The sequence below is a fragment of the Panthera leo genome, chromosome A2 (assembly GCF_018350215.1).
Source record: "Panthera leo isolate Ple1 chromosome A2, P.leo_Ple1_pat1.1, whole genome shotgun sequence".
Taxonomy (NCBI): domain Eukaryota; kingdom Metazoa; phylum Chordata; class Mammalia; order Carnivora; family Felidae; genus Panthera; species Panthera leo.
Genome location: NC_056680.1, coordinates 85,873,764 through 85,879,763, shown reverse-complemented (window position 1 = coordinate 85,879,763; position 6,000 = coordinate 85,873,764).

The following is a 6,000-nucleotide window of genomic DNA, read 5'->3' as shown; positions in this document are numbered from 1 at the left end:
CCATGAAAACTTGAGTTGTTTTGAAGGAAAAAAATATGAAGGTGTTGTCTTCATTTCTTGATGAATAGGGCCAGTTGTTTCTGTATGGATGAAGTTATTGTGTTTCATCAAGCCTATTTTCTGTAACAGATTTGGATGTGATGAATAGATTCAGTCACTCTGATTTGTAGTCACTTGGTGAATTGCTAGCATTCATTTTAGCCCCCACTTCGGCATTGATCGACCATGTAGCACTGTCACTTGAGGCCAGACACTTGAGCCCTGTAGTCATTAATGTGTAGATTGGTAAAATACGTAAATAATCCCTTGCCAAACACTGATCCTTGGGGACAGATCTTTGTCACAGGACAAAGTGAAATCTTGCCAATTAGCAGATTAATTGGCTATGAGAGGTAGTGGAGAGGCCATCACTGTCTGGGAAAACTAGGGAGGAGTAAACTGCAACCACCCTCCAGCCACACTTAGGGGATTTTTGATCTACTAAAACTCTAAAACTTTTAGACAAACATGATTAAGTTTTTCATTTGAAGACAAATATCAAACACTTAAAGCGAGTACTGTTCCTCAGATTGAAGGACATACGCACTTCGAGATTGGGAAAGACCTAAACCAGAAACCAAAATATATTAAGCAATTTTCCACGAAAAAATTTTATTTTTTTTTTCAGACAACTTGATCATTTAATGGCCCAGATGATGCATAGGCATTTGGGAAACCTTGTTCCTGAGAAGTAGCACGGCTCTGCAGTAAAGATTCTGATATTGGCCAGACTCTTAACATGCAGACAGACCACAGTGTAGTGTCCAGAAGTCCAAAAGCAGGTAACAGTGCCTTGGTTTCAAGGCTGGGGTTCAAAACAGTCTCCAAATCTGAGGGAAGAACCCTGGCCTTGGGGACAATTGGAGCTGGCCTGATGACTGAAGTCAGTCTCTGATTTCAAAAACAACATGGTGAGATCAAGTCTTGAGGACAAGGATGGAAAGTCCATGATAACTATGCATCCTTGCTAACGGTAGTGGTATAAGAGTAGGAGCAAAAGAGAAGCTTAACCGTGAGTTGTCTCAGTTTAAAAATAAGTAGTGGGCTTAAAATCAGATGAGGAAACCCTTAATTCTCATCAGTGAGGCCAGCACTGTATCTGTACATAGTGGTCAGGTCCCTAGCTATGCAGGGGACAATTAGTGTCATGGCTTTTGGTGTCGTACTACATGGACAGATGGCATGGAGTGGTCCAACCCTTTTCATGGGAAGCCTCTTGTAGTTACTCTCCTAATTCTTTGGAAAACTAGGTGAACCGTATACACATAATGTTTGTCTGCGAGATGTAAAACAAATGTATGCTTTTAAGTCCTCAAAAGGACCCCTAGCACAGCTCCCATAGGAGGGTAAAAACTATGTAGCATTTACAGCATGGTAATTCCTCTTCACAGAGCCCTCTTTCATTTCCCAACAATCACTTTGACTTAGGATAGAGAAAATCAAACACGAGGAGGATAAAAATGCACAATATATGGGTCATGATTTTCCAGACCTCTCGATAGCTCATATTAGTGGGTTTCATTTCTGTTACTGTTCATTAAATCATGTAGCTACAATTAATATTTTTCCAACCTTAACACTTTTTAAAACACTCAAACTTTGATAAAGCATCCTTTAACTTGGAGTGAAAACCTACATCCCACAGGCCACATCTGGCCTATCGTTTCATTTGGTATGAACTTCAACCTAAGAATGTTTCTTGCAAACATTTTCAATTGATGTGATGATAGGATTACACTAAATTCTACCAGTTAAGCAAAAAGTTACCTCCCAATAATTTTATTCTTATTACTAGACTTACTACTATTACATAAAAATTATACTCAATTATTTGTCAATAAAAATTGTGGAAAACTGTTTCTGCAAAATGAAAAACTACATAATTTCCTCAACTTTACCTCTTATCCACAAAGCCAAAATTACCTATTATGTAGGCTTACAGAAAAATTTGTTGACCCTTGTTACAAATCATCAAAATTGACCTTGTGTGCATTATATACTTAAAACTAGGACAATTTTTATTTATCTTAAATCTTTAAGACAGTATATGGTACAAATAGCACATTTGGTTAATAATTGTTTCCATATGTGAGCAAGAAAGTCAATCTGTGGTATATTTAAATTTGGTGGATTGTGCCCTACTGCATAAATTATTGGAAGCACATCCACCTTGATCAAAGAATTTTGTCTCAAAATTGAAGGTTTTCTTAGGGTAATTTTCAATCAATGTTCTGAATATAGTACTAAATATATCTGTAGGTATTTCAAATAATACAAAATTATTAAATAGGATATTAATGCTTAAGGATTAGGAAGGGTGAGAAGATCAAATGTTTTACATTAGAATAATGGAAGTAAATCTTGAAAAACAACATGAATATTTTCAAAGATAGAAGAAATAATGAACTGTAGAAAGCAAAAGCTTCGATCAAGACAGGATGGATAATTTTTCATTTTTTTAATGACTCACTAATAGGCACATAGAAGTTTTAGTGACAAAATAGTCACACAGAATGTTAATGAGCAATAGATGAAAATTACGGAGGTATCTTACCAAGAAATAGAAAAAATGCTTCTTGTCTTAGACAATGTATATTTCACTTCTAAAAATATAAGTGACATGAAGAAAGATGCATTTACTGAAAGAAATGTAATCATATTCTTGAAAGCCCATCAGCTAATGGGACTTGAGCAATTAGAATATATACCGACATTACCCTTTTTTCCTCAGAAAGCAAGACTAACTCAAAACCACAAGCCCATCTTTGAGCTACCATTTTTTTTAGATTTTTAATTTTTGAAATGTTTGAGAGAAACCACGCGTGCACACGCGCCTACCCGCGTATGTGCAGAGGAGGGGCAGAGAGGGAGGGAGAGCCAAGCAAGCTCATGGCTGTCAGGAGAGGGCTCCATCTCGCTCACAGTGAGATCGTACATGACTAGAGCCAAAATCAAGAGTCAGCGGCAACTGTCAGAGCCACCCAGGCACCCCTGAGCTAGAAGTTTTTAAAACATAAATCAAATGATAGACCATGCCCCGTTTTTCTTCTTTAAAAAGTGATTCCATGTCCATTCCATGTAAGTAAACTTAAGATGGAAATCTGTAGATAAAATTTCTCATACCTGTCAATTCTCTTCAGAGATCAAGTTTGTGTACATGACTTCTTAGGAAAGATTTCCTTTTGAATGCTCTAAAAGTAAAACCTAACATACCCTCAACTACATTTTTACGTGACTCTAATTTTTCCATTGCTAATACCCATACAAGAACCCTACTTTGGATGTTGCCCCCTCCCATCCCCCACATTTCATCATCATTGTATCACATAAACTTCTAAAATACATGACCACACCTCCCAAATCTTGATCTCCAAGACAAAGACAGTTGAAGCTATCTTTCACAGCTTCAACATTTTTAAAACTGTTAAAATAATCCCCTATACTCAGACCTCTTGATACTGGAGTAAATACTTCACACTACTTGAAGAATAAACACAATCTGGCAAGCACACTTTTCTGCTTAAATCTTTTTAAGATAGCCCAATATCTTTAGAATACAGTTCAAATCTCTTAGCCTGATAAGAAGCTCTTCATCATCTGTCTCCCTTCTCTAATCCTCACTTTTTCCTGACCATGTTCTCTAATCCTAAGGAACCAGCTTGCTCTACGTTCCCTAACTGGGTATGTTACTTTATGCTCTCCTTCTTCACCACTTAAATTTCTCTCTTCTCGTTCCTTCTCCCCTTACTCATCCTTCACCTTCTAGACGATTCTTTGTGCAACATTTCTGGACCTGTCCTTCATTCAAAGTTAATGCCTCTTGCTTGGTGAATTCACAGCACTCTGTAGCATTTGTAGAATATCTTACAAGTTTCAGCTTGCTATATCCCTACTAGACTGTGCACAGGTAACTGGCAGAATGATAGTCATCTTGCTGTTTTCAACACCTAACAGCTACTTAACAGCAGTTCGAATATATTGGAGGACTAGTAGATATGAATGAATAAAAGGACGAATGACAACTATCCTATTGCATTTTGACAACAAATCATCTCTGAATGCCTAATCGTATCAAGTCCCTTCACGGCTCAGTCCTCCTCTACTCTAGAGGATTGTTCCTGCTTTGACAAAACCATTCACTAAACTTAGCCTATGGACAAATGATGTAAACAACAAATCTATTTTACTTGGAGATTTTAATGGTACAATTTTAATATATAATTATAGAGCTATAGTATACGTCAGTTATAAATATATTACACACAGAATCATATAAATATTGTAATATACAACTACAGTGTTTATTAAAATAAAATAAACATAGAAGAATAATATTTTGCATTTCTGAAGCATTATAGAGTTAACATATTCTTCTACATAAATACTCTACAGGGACACCTGAATGGCTCAATTGGTTGAACATCTGACTCTTGATTTCAGTTCAAGTCATGATCACAGGGTCATGGGATTGAGCCCCACATTGGGCTCAGCCCTGAAAGCGGGGCTCCTGCTTGGGATTCTCTGTCTCCTTCTCTCTGCCCCTTACCTGCTTGCACTCATGTGCTCTCTCTCTTTTTCAAAATAAATAAACTTTACAAACAAATACTTTTAAAAATATTTTTATAATCTTGCCAAATGCCAAGACATAACAGCACCATTTTGTACAAAGTAATGTGTTCAAGGTCACAATATAAGGAATGAATCAGAAGAGAACATATGAATTCTGTTTCCCAGTGCACTTTTACCTGCCAAATCACATTCACAGAATAACAAAATGGGGTAAGTACATGGCAATATATTTGTATTTTGCCACCTCCTACTTAATGTGTATGAGAAAATCTGAAAATAGATTCATTCTAGTTATGTGTTTAGCTACTGGAAAGTTGCAATGTTGAAAAGTTGAATGAAATGACAAAGGTAATTATGTTGCATATACAACAGTCCTTTGATTTTAAATTCTTCCTAAAGTGAGTGCTACTGGAATTTTTCCACTTGGCAACCTCTAGTGACTATTTACCCCCCGAGCTGTCAAAATTACATCCTAATGTGAGGAAGAAATTTTTAACATAAAATAAATTTCATTTAAAAATAAATATAGGCACCCAAGTTGACCCTGTCCCTAGCAGTCCCAAATGAATATGCATCTCTCTGACAGCCTAGCAGAGTAAGGGTTGAGGTCTTTTTTGGCAAACTGACAGTTGTTCAACTAAGAGATGAAAGGGGGTGGGGTAGGGTGGGGAGGCATAACTAAATCTCATGTCAATGTCTGTTAAGCAGACAGCGTTCTAACATTGAGTTTAACCTACCAAGCAGAAGACCCTCCTTTAGGTAGAAAGACCTTTCTGCCACTCTATGTGTTAAGGAAAACACCTACACTGACAGGTAGTTTCCTGTGCTCTGTTTAAGAGCCGTGATGTGTGAATTTGCAGATGATAGCCAAAACATTTGGATTTCCCATTAAAATACGTAATCTGGGCAGCATAGAACTTAGGTAAAACTGACACGCAATAGTTTTTTACCTATCCCTCAGTAACCTAAAAATGACTGCTACTTAATGATAGAAGAATAAGAACCATTCTCTTCAAATTTATATATTGTAATTCATTTGATCCATTCATACTTGAAATAGAATTATCTCCTGGCTGTCGGTTATTATGATAAGTATCATTGTGATAAATAGGCTAGGAGAACTTGTTGGAAGAACCAGTACTTCGGTTCATCCCTAAAAGAGAAACACAGAAAATGGGTCCAAGCAGAAGGACCACTCGATGATGAGAGCTAAAGGTAAGAGAGTACGTGACATATCTATGAATAACTAAGTTCAGTAGTATCAGAGCTAAATGAGCATTGACAGTAATGGAAAAAAGAATACCAATTCAGATATTTTAAAGACAGAACTTAGAGGGTTCAGTGATGATGTGCTGGGAGTAAATCAGAGAGGCATGACCTTTAAATTTCTGA